A 15119-nucleotide genomic window follows, 5' to 3' on the forward strand; every position below is an offset into this window, starting at 1 on the left:
TGATGTTTAATCTACCTTCAGTATGAAATGCCACATTTTATTGGATTTTAGTAATAGAATACTGCTAATCCTATTTTATATTTGAGGCATGGATATTCATTTAACAAGAGCTTTTTTCCATTTTTTTTTTTAAACACCAGGTGAGTTAGTCATAATTTTCCCAGTTGGCAAGAGGAAGTAACTGGGTCTCAGTGAGTCTGCCACTGGGCTTGTGGTCAGAGGGCTGGGGAGAGGGGAAAGTGGAACGACCATCAAGGTGCTCATAGTCCGGTCCAAGTACTGATTCTACACCATCACTCGCAAATGAGAACATCCTATGTGCACCCCCATACTGGACAAGGCTGGTATGTACAGAAAAGCTAATTAGAAGCCCTCGGTGAATTCACTTCATCAGAAATACTTGCTAAGAACAAAAAGGAAGTCATTTCCCTCAAGTTGAAAGAATGCACTTCTTTGAAGGGTCTATTTTCACATAGTGGTTGACTCAGAGCAATCAGGAGAATTAGGTACCAAACTGCATAGGAGAGGAGCTAAGAAGTGGCCCAGCCAGGCCATCGCCTTTGCATCTGGGAGCACAGCACACAGGAAAGGCTGGGGGCTGAGCTGGAGGTCAGCTGTGTCCTCCCTGAGGGAAGGAGGAAACAAGACAGATCCTGAGGCTTAAGGGGAAAGACATTTTCCTACAGGGGCCCCTAACCATTTGGATTGTCTTATATTCATGACTCCTACTTATTTCTGAAGGGTTGTTGTTGTTGTTTGGATTTTTTGTTTGTTTGTGTTTTGAGCAGGGGAGGTTCTGTGGGTGACCACACTTTATCCCTTGTGTCAGAAATAATGCCGTTTATCTCTGCCAATGCCAAAGCCCTGGTCCCTTCTGCAGCACACACACCTGCTCTGGCCCTTCTCCCTGTGGCCTCCAGTACACACCCTTTCCCAGTGTCTGGTTTTCTCTCATCCCCACTGCCTCCTCCCCTGGGGCCTGAGGGATGCTGTAGAGGGTGGGGAGGCTGAGGCACTGGTCTTCTTCCTGAGCCCTGATCATTTGCTTCCATTCACCCCAATCCTACTGCATATTCTGCTCTCTGCCTCATCCTCCAGCACGAGGGAGGCAAGGCCTGGTCTCCCACCCCGACCTGGCTCCAGGCTTTCTCTCAGGGCTCCATGGGGAGGCCAGGAAATCCCTCAAACAGGGACAGGAGCAGAAATGTTCCCGCCCTTATCTAGAGCCACCTTAGGGCCTCTCAGTCCACTTCAGGAGCAGTTGCTCTAGAAAGAAGGCAAGATTTGCTTGGGCAGCTGCAGCTAAATAGAAGCAGACCTCCAGTGTGAGCCGTGAAGGTAATATTTCCTTTTCCCTGGCATGGGAACGGAAAGGATTGAAGCAAAAGAAAAGGCCAATCTGTATGTAATTAAAGCTTCTACCAGCAATTGCTTTCTCTTTCCTGTTAAAGCAGAACTCCAAGTCGCCCCCCTTCTCAGGCTGTCCCCGTCCATGGCTGAATGGCCACGGTTGCCAGGAGTGTCTTTGGGCAGGGCTGGCAAGGACAGAGCCATCAAAGGAAGGAAGACTTTTTCCTATAAAAAAAAATTTTTTTTTTAAACAAATGGCATTTCTCCAGAACAGTAGTTACTGTCTTTTAAGCCTAATCTTTGGAAAGTCTACATATCTTTGCTGTCACTGTGCATAGATCCTTTTTTAAAGATTACGCATCTGACATCTCTTTGAGATGTAAATTAGCTTTAAGATTTTAAAACTTAGACAGAAAAGACAATAAAACCACAATGATTATTCAGCAATTTGCAACCCGCTGGAATCAACAGAAATTCTAGAGATGCTTACAATCCTCTTTTTTAAGCTTCCCTTCCTCAGATTTAGGCATTTGAGGGGAGGGATTTATAGATACTTATCTATCTTCTCAACACTGTTGTTCTTTGCATGCTTAGAGTATGGGATTTTTAATCATATTTTTAATGCTATACAAATCAACCACATGGGAAGAAAGTTCATACTCTTTTATTCATTTAAATATCTTCTGAATTCCTACTATGTGAGAAGGACACAGCCGGGGAAGGAAAGAGGAAAGACCGCAGGTAACTTTCACCCTAAGAGAGAAAGACGGACAATAAAACCAACAAACACACACGTGTGTATCAAAAGTATTACAAAGAAAAATGAGAGCAATAGGGACAGAGAAAAATAAAGGCATTTATTTTAAATTATGTTTTTCAGAAGAAGAGGGGGATAGACTTCTTAACAGAAGCAAAAGCTTCCATGGATTATCTTTTTGATATTAGAAAACACATTTCTTTGCACTAGACATATGTAGGAAATTCGAGGAAAGTGAGCTAAAAGATGTTACCTGAAAATTATATGAAGAATCACCTATAAAAATAAGGTTGATACTAAGGATGTTTCAAAACATAACATTTTATCCATAGAGGTCCTTCCATAGCGTCTTTTTTCTTTTCTAATCATAGGTCATAAAGTCTGGTAGAACTTGAAAAAGCTAATGGTCGTTTCCTTACTTGTTCCACTAAAAACACTAGTTCATAAAATGCATTTTTTATTACGATTAAATCATTACTATACAACACATTTGCCACAAATCATTTAAAAAGAAACACTAGTCAACCCGCATTGTCTGTTCCACTCCAGAAGCCGTATCCTTTCCAACAGACCCCATCTCCACCCCCACTTAGCCAATTCTGCTGATTTCAGTACGGCTGGATGGGGCTTCTAGAGAGCACCAGTTCCTGGAGATGCTAATATAACAATAGATGTCATTCAAGAAAGGATCTGTTGTATATCGAGCTTGGAAACAAAAATGAAGGCAAGAGCTCTCCTGGGCTTCAGATCTCTACGTATCTCAGAAATTGCCATGCAAAATTATATGCAGAATTTCTCAAAATTATTTAAAAATGGAATCAGTTTTGTGGGGTTTTTTTTGTAGCATAATTTAAGGGATAGAAACCCCCCAAAAAACCATTTTTGAGAAATCATGAGTTAACATCAGCCACACAAAAATACCTTTGATGCTTGATTCTTCTGGATTTTCAGATCACCTTCCCCCAAAAAGAAGATTGGCATCTGGCAATCTCTAGTGAGGGTAATTTACAAAAATGCTTTGTTTTTAATCAGGAGAGATTTTAAACACTTTCTACTCATTCTAAGATAGCTCCTGAAATCTGAGTTCGCCAGGACATGAGGAGACAATGAAAATACAGAAAACCTGGTAGAAAAATGGGTAAAGTATATGAGGGAGGAAGGTCATAGCAGAGAAAAGGGGAGTGTCCAGCAAGGCATGAAGAGCCCTTGAGCAGCAAAATTCTCTGAGAAAACCAGAGTTTTTAAAGAATGAGAAAAATCACAGCAAAGGAAAAACAAAGAAAGGAGAAGAATCTTAGGAAGTCCTGATAAGCAGTTCATAAAAGGCAAAATATGGCCCACTAGCTCTATATGTTTCAAAAACAAATGGACAAAAATAAATTTGTAATTATGGTTTTTTAGTAATAGTCACTGTTTTCAATACACCCATTGATAAACCTATCTCTATCTATAGATTTTAGGGAAGAAAATCCAGGTTAAAGGTAACGATATTCCACACGGTTTTTAAGTCCTATAAAGTCTGTACTAGAAAGTGTACTGGGGAAAAAAGACAGGGGGTTGGCAAAGACCCTCCAAGGATGACTAGCGTTTCAAATGCACTGTCAGGTGAGAAGAGATGTCCGTACAGGAAGATGGTCTAGATTCCAGGAATACCCTCCAAAACCAAGAGTAAAAAGGATTGCAAGCAAGGGGTATAGTTAGCAGAGCCAAATGTAGAAGAGATAGGCACTGAGCTGGGAATGCAAATCCTTGCAGGTTTTTAAAATTCAGCATTGAGAATGGTTCCCATTCATGGTGTGCTTGTCTGATTCTATGTGAGGACGAGCCACAGCCACAGCAGGGGCAAGCCCACCCACAAGCCTCTCCCCTACTCCAACACACTGGACTAAAGGACTGAACAGCTGTTTTTCTTCATGGCCTAATGACACAATTCCATTGTGCACCTTGGAAATGTCAAGAGGAATGAGCATCTCCCTTGTATTCCCAAACAAAAGTCACTTATCTATTATTCATTTATCCTTTTTCGTCTTTGTGCCAAGTGATTAAGTTCCCAAAATCTCCAAACCACCCCCCCCAAAAAAAAACAACCCAAAACTACTCTGATCCAAGAGCATCATAAAAAGCCACCAAGGACAGTCTGTATCCAGGAACCCACAGCCTTGAGAACGGCAGCTGTGAGATGCCGACCTTGGATCCCCGACTTCCCACCAAGTCAGTTTCAAGGAGGATGCATTCGGTTCTGGGTCTTTGCCTGACTTGACTTCTAGCCATCCTTAGCTCTCATGATATCTTAACACTAATCACAATAATAATACTTACTGAACAGTGATTAGGTAATGGCTTATCTGCAGAGGGTCGTCTCAATCAGCTCTATCTCCAGTTTGGCTCAATTTCCTTTTACTGGATTCAATCTTAAGCATGCTTCTCTTAAATGTCAATTGTAACCAAACATAAACATCTTGTTCAAACAAGTTTATCTTCACTAAACTTAAGTGTAGTCTCTGATTAGCTGTTTGGAAGTTAAATAAAGCATATTTATGGTTGTTGTCCCCGTTGATGGTATGCTGGCTATATATGGGCGAAACTGTATATCTCAGGTCCTTCAAAATGTCCTAGGATTTCTTCTGCGAACTTTGAAAAAAACATGTGTTACTTTTAATTTTATCCAATGTATGCAGTTAAAGATAACTTGAGCGTTTGTTGCTTTTGAAAGGGTTCTTTCTATAATAATAATAAAAAAAAACAACTTTTAAGTATTCTTAACAGTAGTTGCTTATAATTTCATAAAATAATATTGTTTATGGTATTTCAATTCGTGTTGAATTTTTAATTTGAATGTTATGATGGCTTCAGTCCAAGCTGGGTAAGTGCTCTAGATTTATAGTATAGGGTGAATGTTTGTGTCCCTCCCCAACCCCATCATGATTCACCAATTGAAATCTCTTCCCCAATGTGAAGGTTTTAAGAGGGATTAGCCTTTGGGAAGTGATGAGCTCCTGATGGTGGAGCCTTGGTGAATGGGACTGGTGCCCTTCTAAGAGAAGCCCTGGAGAGCTCCCTCACTCTTTCCTCCACGGGATGTTACAGAAAGAAGATAACCACCTAAGAACCAGGAGGCAGGCTCTGACCAGACACTGAATTTGCTGGTGCCTTGATCTTGAACTCCCAGCCACGAGAACTCTGAGAATTAACTCTTAGTGTTTAAAAGCTGCCCAGTCAGTGGAATGTGTATTATTCCATAGTCAGCCTGAATTGACTAAGACAACAGGTCACCAAAGCGTCGAACATCTTAGTGTCCTAGATGAAGGAGTGTTGTAATGTTTCAGCTTTAGACTAAGTGATTTTACAAAACTCTGGGTATTTGTCTGCTAGACAGAAGGAGAGATCTAAACCTGCAAAGTCTGGATGCCTCAGAGCTTTTTTCCAAGTGAAGTAGTGGAAGATACCAAGAGCTCACAAAATGTCCAAGGGGGGCGGGCGTGGTCCTGCCTGGACAAAGGATGAACATAGAGTTGACAGCTCATTTATCCCCGTTCTCCTGATGAGGATCCCCTTGTAGGTTCCATGACAGCATATAGTGGGGACGGTCCTGGTTGACAGGAGGCTGGAAGCTGACACAGGCCAGGTTCCCTCACTCTCTGTCCCACAGCTTGCGGGGTGCCTTGGGCTCAGTGGGGGGATAGCATATCACACGGTCAGAGACTCTCACTATCTCTCAAACCAACATCTCACTATTCTTCCTCTTTCCTATTTCATTCTAGTGCACTGCTCCTCACTGGGCTTGGGAAACACTGGACATTCTTCTACTTAGAAGCTTTGGGCTATCTGCTGCCTTTGTTGGGATGTACTCATCAAAAATGTCTACATGCCTCTTTCCCTTAGTCCCTCAGGGCTTCCATAACAGAATAACAGAGAATGAGTGACTTATAAACAACAGAAATTTATTTCCCACAGTTCTGGAAGCTGAAAGTCTAAGACCAAGGCACTGGTAGATTCAGTGTCTGGCAAGGGATCACTTCTTGGTTCCCTTCCTGAGAAGATGGCTATCTCCTTACCATAACCTCACATGAAAGAAAGTGTTATCTGGGTTCCCTTTTATAAGGACACTTACCTCATTTGTCTCTGCCTTTGTGACCTATGCACCTCCCAAAGGCCCCCCTCCTAATATCATAACACGAGGGTGAGGATTTTCAACATAGGAACCTGAAGGACCGAAAACATTGAGTCAGGAGCACTCTCCCACCTCATACAGGTCTTTGCTCAAAAGTCGCCTTCCTGAGGAGGCTGAGCTAGACCATCTTATTTAAAATTGCGACCTGCTTGCCTCCCATCTTGGTCTTCCCAATCAATCTCTCTTCACGTGATCTATCTTTTCTTTCACTTTTTCTTTTTCCTCTTTGGCACTTTTAATCTCCAAAGTACTATATAATGTTTCTCATTTACCCTGTCTGCAGAGCGCTATCTGCCTTCCTTTGCCAGAATCCACGCTCCAGAAGAGCCGGGAACTTCATTCGGTTCACTGGTGTATCTCAAAGTTCTGAAAACAATTTCTGGCACATAAGAAGTGTGCGATAAATATTTGATAAAAGAATAAATGAATGAATAAAATTGATAGACTACTGGGCAATGATAAGGACCGTGAGGGCAAAGACCGTCTGGATTTTGCTCACCATGCTATCCTAAGCACCTACAATACTCCCCAGCAGCAGAGTATTGAATTTACTGAATGAGGGAATTGATGTTATTGGTGGGGTGAGGGCATCTTAAAACCTATGTAAGTATTAGCAGAAAATAAATATCTTCGGGTCCAAATTGAAGTATTTTTGTGACCAAAGTCCTCATGAGAGTTCTTTAGCTACATGCATGTCATAAAATTACCCAGAGTGCTGTAAAGTAGATTATTCCAAAAAAACTCCAAAAGGCTATAGCTACTTCAGAAAAAAAGTCCTGACAAAGGTGACAGGATCTGTTATACAAAGCAAAAGCACATGACGATGATTCGTCCTGTGATGTAATATACAGGATTCCACTGCAGTATGAAGCCTCTCCATTCAGTGCTGTTTTCCTGTGTTATAATAAGCGATCACGGGCTTTGTGGTCAGACAGACCTGCACCAAATGTCTTCCCTACCACATCCTGGACTGGGTGATTCTGAGTCACTCACTTAGTCTGGTTCTCCATTTCCTGTATTTTAAAACAACACCCAACTCTTCAGGGTCATTGTGAAGCTGAAAATGATCACTGTGCCCTCTTTATCTTTTGTCTTCATGATTCCGGTATTTCTATTATACATTATAATATTATGCATAATAATAGGTACCTATTAGAATTCCAAATAAGATTTTGTTTTCTCGTCCAAGTTCTAACCACTAGACTGCTCTGTTCATATTTCCTTCTTGCATTTTACACAAGAAACATACAGTAGAAAATGACATAAGAAATTGGAATTAAAATACAGACCATTTCATTTCTTTCCTGAGTGCAAATTTAAGCTGGTGATAGCCATGATTGGTTAATGCTGGCTTCCTTAAAAATTATAGCATTATATCAGAATATTTACTAAAAGGGCAGACCAGTGCCTCATAAGTCACCCACTATGTACATTTGAAAGAAGCTAATGGTATGTATCCCTGATAAATCATGACTTGATTACCAAGCACGATGACCATTAAAAAATGTAACTAGTTTACAGTGAGTGGCTCTGCTCCATTACTTAGAGATATTTCTTATTGAAATGTAATTAACATTTAACTTTTGGAATTCAAAAAAAAGCAAATTAGTAGTCAATGAATTTGCTGATTTCTCTGTTGCCTACTTAGGTCTTTACAGCTATCACTTGCATGATGTAAATCTTATTGAGAAAGGAGTATTTCTGCCATCTGCATAATTCCAGAAGGCCAGGCTTTCAGCCTCAAGGCTAGAAAACACACACTGTTAGGGTAAATGGGGGTCTTGAAGGACTGAGCATTCTGATCGGTTCACACAGCTTCTAAGTGTCGAGCCATGATCTGAACTTGAAAGAGAAGCCAGTTAAGGTCACGGGATTCAGAATCAGAGAGCTATGCATGTGAGGTTGGCTGGCATGATTCTGGTCCACCAGATTCAGAACAGCAATACTTTTATCTGTCTTATGTATGTGTCTTTCATGGAAGACAAAAATCTTTTTACAAAAATCTATACACGATTTGCACCAAAGTATAACTTTAAAAATTAAAAAACATGACTTTCATATAAATACGGAATGAACATATGAAAACATTTTCTTTAACTTTTTCAAGGGAACCAGCAAGATGGATTCAAAAGAGAATGAAATTATATAGGTGGAGAGAAAATAATTTTGTAACAAGATTTCTATCAGATGTACAACTGGGCAGTGTTGTATGGGGTGGATATGTTTTCTGCAGACAGGAATCATTTGACTGGACAAGAATGTACACATTAATATAAATAATTTCATAGAATCTAGGCTTTTAGTCAATAATACTTGTGAGTCAAATGAAGTGATATTTCCTACCAAGTATATACAATCCTTGGGTGAACTTGTTAAACAGTGTTCCTATTGGCATCAAAATAATATGCTACCTCGCTTTACCTTATTTCCCAGTATTGTAAAACTTTTCTTCACTCTTAGCAAATGTCTTCTTGAAAACTGAAGAGAGATTAATAAGTACATTGAAGATAAGATACTAATGTTTTATTTGAAGATGGTCATTTTATAATTTATAAATTACCTAAATGGTGAAAACAGCACCCAGATATTTCTGATGCAAGACAGCTCGACTGTTATTTTCTAAGAGTAGGGACCAGATCTTCCCTATAAAGAATGTTACCAAAATATACATTTTGAAAGAAAATTATTATTTCAAAGTAGTTGATAATATCATGAAAATCTTAGCATATCTATGCACTTCCTCTCAGACAGTACTGAGAAGCAGATGCAAAGGAGGAAAAGTGACAAGTTGAAGGTGACATTATTGACCTGGATGGGAAGATAAACAAATCTCTTTTCACTGTTATAACCAACCTCCTGGAGCTTGAATATGGGTCTCTCTTCCTCGTAGACACCAATGACAAAACCTGGTCCAACTGGCAGCAAGTCAATATTAGGACTGGAAAGACTAGCCTTGTGTGGCCATTGCTTTAGAAAAGGAGACTTGCTGAAATTTAATTAATAGGGGAGATAGTGGAGCTGGCCTATTACAGCAGAGAAGAATAAATAAGCCACCAAGGACTCCTATAGATTTTGATCCAATCATTCCATGTATAGGATAAAGCCTTCTGAGATAAATTCCTGCTCGGCTCCTCTCTGCATTGGACAGAGAATTTTTTTTTCCTTTTTTTAAAAATTTAAATTCAATTAGCCAACATATAGTACATCATTAGTTTCAGAGGTAGAGTTCAATAATTCATCAGTTGCGTATAACACCCAGTGCTCATCCTATCACGTGCCCTCCTTAATGTCCGTCACCCAGTTACCCCATCCCCCACCCTCCTTCCCTCCAGGAACCCTCGGTTTCTTTCTTACAGTTAAAAACTGACAGAATTTCTATAAGAGGGTTTATCATCCAAGTGTATTATTTTTCATTGTTCCACTTGCAAAAACTTCTTTAATTGAACTAGCTGTTCTCATGACAGTTTATCCGAGTGCCTTATATTAAGAAAGGTCATTGACTCAACACGAAATCAAGATGTTTTTCGATTATACTTCTGAGAATTATTCAAATACTTTTGAATACATATCTTTAAGCTGAGGTATAACACACCGATGTTTATTAAGGAACAAATGATTTTCTTGCTTGACTTACTCCCTAGTAAATGTAATTTCTAGGATTTGTAAAAATAACCTTTAAACAGATATAACAAAGTCATATTTTATGATATGACAAGGCTGCTATTCTCTGAGGTTACGGCTTCTCTGATCCTTTGCCGCACTATTTAGGCTGCCCAGGTAGCTTCCTCTACGACCTGCCCTCAGAGAAAGAGTAATACCAAGGAGCTTCAAATAGGCTTTTGAAATTCATAGCAGAGACAACAGTCTTGAGGACTGGAATAATTTAAATTCACAAGAAAGGCTTGGAACTTTAGGAAAAAGAAAGATGTGTAGGTTCTATTAACCAGAGCCTGTAATATTTAGAACATAGACTTTATCCCATAAATTCTGGAGCAGGGAGGGCTATGTTAAGATTGATAGCTGCTTTCTTACCCTGAAGGCCAGGGATTAGGGTGGAAAGGAGAGTAGGGATTCTGAGGGGTTGTGGATAGAACAAGGACCACGGACACCCGCAGAGCAAGGATGATGGACCATCTCTTTGTAAATAGATGAGTCATGCAAAATATGGGGCTGCTATGTGTATACAGATGTTTATTATCTTCTTTCCTAATGAAAGATGTTATATGCATCCCAGCCTCCCCAACACCCTTCTCTTTGACAGCCCCTGCCCCACCATCCTTTAAGAATTTACATCACTTTCTGCAAAGGGAGTATTCTCACTGCCCTCCATAACGCAGCCTGTGTGTGATACTAGAATGATGTGTCCTAGAATGAGTTCCAGAGAACACAATTTGAGAAACAGACTTCTGGACTCACCCTGCGCAGTAGCCTATTAGAGTTTTTATGAGTTCTCTGTGGGACAGGAAAATGTCTTAGTGTTTCCTAGGATATCTGATCATATAAAAACCCATTCAAACACATGTCTCCTTCCCAGGAATTACACTGATATCCTGTGAGGCCATTGTTCCTTGAATTGTACTTTGGGGAACACTATGCTAGCTCTGTGGGTGTGGGGTCAGTGTGTCCTGGGGCTACCTCCTGACTTAGATTCTGTTCCAAATACTACTGAGCATTGTTGGTAGTATCAGGTGAGACTGTATCATGTACAATGTGCAGGATTTCACATTGCATGCCTCCATGAGAAGGCACCCTCTCTCCTCCCTTACATGCTCTTTCTTACATACCTACTGCTGGGAATGTTCTGACTCACATCCCCAGCTCTACATCTTCCTCACCCTTTAGGCTTGAAGGGCCACCATCTCCAGGAAAGGTTCAGCTAGTCTTGACATATAATCCTCCTTGAGCTTCAAGAGCGTTTTAGTTCACTTGATCTGGGAAGAATCTTAAAGGTCTCTAGTATAACCAACCAGTCTTTTGATTGCTGGTACTAAAAACACTCTGCCATATGCGATCATTATCATAAGTCTATCTCCCTCATAGACAGAAACTTCCTCAAAGAACAATATGTCAGATGCTTTTATCTTGGAATCTTATGCATCTAGAAAGAATCTTGGCTACAGTAGGCACCCACTTGTCATTTGATGGATGGAAGGGATTGCTGGGAGAGGGAAGCTGGGACTAAAGGGGAGACACTTAACCAATATAGACACTACATCAGTCAGGATGAGCTAGGCTGTGCCACAGTAACAAACAGCCCCAGAGTTCACAGTTCTAACAATAAGGCCTCTATCTTGTTCACACGACATGAGAGTGAACTGGTAGTTTTATGCCAGTCATTTCCCTCTAAGATCCAAGATGCTACCTGAAACCCTGCTTGTTGATGTGGCAGAAGGAGAAAGAACTGTAGATGGTTGCCTCCACTGTAAACTGGTAATGATCCAGTCCACCAACTGTGCCATCAGCTCTGTTCAGAATTCTTCGGCGAGAACTAGTTATATGGCTGGGTCTTGTGCAAGCCTCTTCTTTTTGCTTATAATCAGAGCCAGTGTACAGGAGTCACCTCCTCTGGATATCTCACCTGCGACCTGAACAAAGTGGGTGTACCCTCTGTATCCCCGTGTGGAGGATGTTGCTGAGACACAAGATGTAAATAAGCTGTGAGTGAACCTGGAGACTTCAGTGAACCACCTTGCAGAGCTGGAGGAACTATGTTTTGTGTATTGTCATTTCTGAAACGTTCTAAAAAAAAACTTTTTTTTTTTTTCATGGAAGTAAGCATCACCTTAAAACACAGAGAGGAGGGTGAAGTTTACGGCTATGGTGTTCCCAGGTAAATCAGCATGTTTGGTTTTCAGGAATGGATCGCTGTTGGGAGCAGAGAGGCTCTTCTGATGTTTGGGGTGAGCAGATTGGCAATTCTGAATCGTAGATGACATCCTGAAGGGAGACAGACCACTGTGTGCTAAGAAACAAGCACAGAACCCCTGGGCAGAAGAAGAAAGTGTGAAGAAACAGATGGCTTGGCAGAGAAGGCAGACTCAGATGACTTTGAAATTTTACTTTGGTCTTGCCTCACTCCCAGGTCAAAGAAGGAAGAAAACATTGTCTTTCTTCTCAGCTCCCATCCTGAAACAAGGAATCAGGCTGATATCTTCTGTGTTCAAGGCTTGAATAATGGTGTATGGTCTACTAATTTATTTAGTTTTCATGTAGGAGAAATCTTCACATTCTTCTTCAAGAAGAATTGAATGAGGAACCGGGTTTTGAAGGATTTCTGCATTTTACTATAGTAGAGTGTTATGTGCTTTGTTCAACTCCAGCAGACACTTCTTTATTTCCTCATTTTATTTTATTACTTTTTTTTTATTGAGGTATAATTGACATATAATATTATATTAGTTTCAGGTGTACAACCTAATGATTTGGTATTTGTATAAAACAGATACTTACTAAAAGAAATCCTATCAGTGCCTTTTATGTTATTTTATGTAGGGCCCACTTATTTTGAACAATGAGTTGATGTGGTCATAATAAAGGCCTTAGATTATATCCTTGAAACCAATAATTCTAGAATCAACACAGAGAAATGATGGTGGCAGGAAACTTGGACTAAGGGTGACCACGGCATCTACTGACATTTCATGAGTGTTTCCCATGTGTCAACTATGGTGTCTCATGTCTTATGTCTACTTATTTAACCCTCAGGATTTCCCTACAAAGTACCTCTTTTTCCTTCTATAGGAGGTACCCCATATACCCCATTATGCTGATGAGGACAGTGGGGTCCAGAGCGGTTACACTGTTTGCTGATGTAACAAGAAAGGAATGGAGTCCAGGTTTTAGGTCAGGAAGCCTGGCTCTAGAATTTTCCTGCTTCAACACCTGCCCCATCCCCGTGTCAGTAACGTGACTGAACGAAAACATGGTGCTGAGCTTCTGAGCACCCAGGCAAGGGTGAAAGCACATGGAGCTCCCCCACTTCTCCCTGCTTAACAAAGCTCTTCTCTTGTCCATTTGATGATCATCTCATCAAATCCTGCTGCACACAGTTACTCAGTCAGACAAGGGGTGGGCGAAGGCTGATCCCAACCCACGCCATAACAGCACCTGCCATGCACTACTGATTCTGGTTAGCACTGCAATCACAGTATTTTATTAACGGTATTTGTGCTAGGGTTGCCATTGTGTTTCATCTTCTGTCCTCAGATTCTGAGAAAGAGCTAGAGCCTAGGGCTGAGAACCTCCTGGTTCATTTCTCTGTGTGTGAAGATCAGAGGAAAGTTGGCCCTAAGCGTAAGGAAAGAGGGGATGCAGGAGGGACCCCTGCTTGGGAGAAGCTGTATTGAGCTCCAGAGGAAGCATTAGGAATTGGCGAGCACCCCACTCGCCCTTGGGGCAAAGTTGAGAGTGAAAAAAACAGGTTCCAAGGCCAACACGTGGCTAACAAACATAATTTAAAAAATGTTCAGCCCCTTTATAATCTAGGATCTGTAGTTAACACAATAAGCTAAATCATGGAAAGAGAGGTGGACCCCAGTTTAGTGGGGCCTGAGGTTTGCACAATTTGGAGGTCTTCTTTCAATTTGGAGAAGAAAGGAGATTGTAGGACTGAAGTCTTACCTGACTATGGTAAAATACCCTATTTTTGCAAGTTTTTCTGAAACCTACGTGAATACATTTCAAGATGTCTCCCAGGATGTTGGAAGGACCCAGGGAGGGGTGGGCCCTGAAGCAAAAGCCTCTTGGCTTCAGGATAATATGGCTTTGCAGGGGAGGGTCTTAAGCAGGGAGAGCTACGGCGAGAAACTATGCTAAATGAGGGCACCTTCACTCGTTTGTCAACCCAACATGTAACTCTCTGGACAAGTCTCAAGACGTCAATGATTTTGATTTTGATTTTATTTTAAATTACCAAAAATAACCGTATTACACTAACAAAAAAGGGGAAACCTAAGCACAACCAGTTTTTAGGTTTTTTTACAAGGGAAATATCCAAGTGCCACATACTATTATTTTTTCTAAAGAAACAATAATATTTCAAAAGCAAACCTTGATGTTCAACTTTCCAACATTATGGTGCCACTATAGGATAACAATTCATATATTCTTAGGAGTACTTCTAGGAAATACAGACTGAGCGTCCATTGGCAAACTTATCTGCCGACTGGTGAATTGAATTTTAAAGCAAAGAGAGCCAATGTTATTAAAATGAAAATAATTACATATGATTCAGAATCCTAAATGATTACCATATGTTACTTGGGTGACTCCCAATGTTAGAAAAAAAAGCACAAATGAAAAAAAATCCATGTTTTATTTTTAACCCTTTATTTCTTGAATTGGTGTTGAAACATGGATTTTAAATACACTTGAACACCAGGTGCAAACTTTTCAAGAGTGTAAGAAAAATTTTTAAAAAATCTACAAATTTAATATTTTTTGCAGTTATAAATTTCTAGGGTTAAATGGCTTAGCAAACAGACAAACAAAAAATTGCAATCAATGAGCCACCTTAAAAAGATCAAAGACAATTACTGCGATGACAAGGCCAAATAGAAAGAACTTAAGATGGCTCTGAAGTTTGGAGAGTTAACTTAGGGTCACTCTTAAATAACGATATGAAAATGTCCCGTTACTTACTGAGCTGGTTAATGCAACTGAAGAAAGCAAGCTCTATTAAAACCCAATAATCCAGGGCAATGGCCCAAGTTTCTGAAGGTCATGAATCACTATTTAAATTGGTTATATTACTAACAATGACTTCTTCTCATATTTCATTTTTTTGCTATTTCATGAAAAAGTCTAGTAACTCTAAGGCCACATAACTCCTCAAATTAAAAA

The 15119-nt window shown here is 40.3% G+C and overlaps 1 protein-coding gene across 1 annotated transcript in view; it reads right to left on the minus strand.

The window, feature by feature from the left end:
* Nucleotides 1-15119, minus strand: part of FBXL7 (F-box and leucine rich repeat protein 7) — a 369476-nt gene that overhangs the window by 66426 nt on the left and 287931 nt on the right. The gene's annotated exons all lie outside the window — the stretch shown is intronic.

The sequence above is a fragment of the Neovison vison genome, chromosome 1 (assembly GCF_020171115.1).
Source record: "Neovison vison isolate M4711 chromosome 1, ASM_NN_V1, whole genome shotgun sequence".
NCBI lineage: Eukaryota > Metazoa > Chordata > Mammalia > Carnivora > Mustelidae > Neogale > Neogale vison.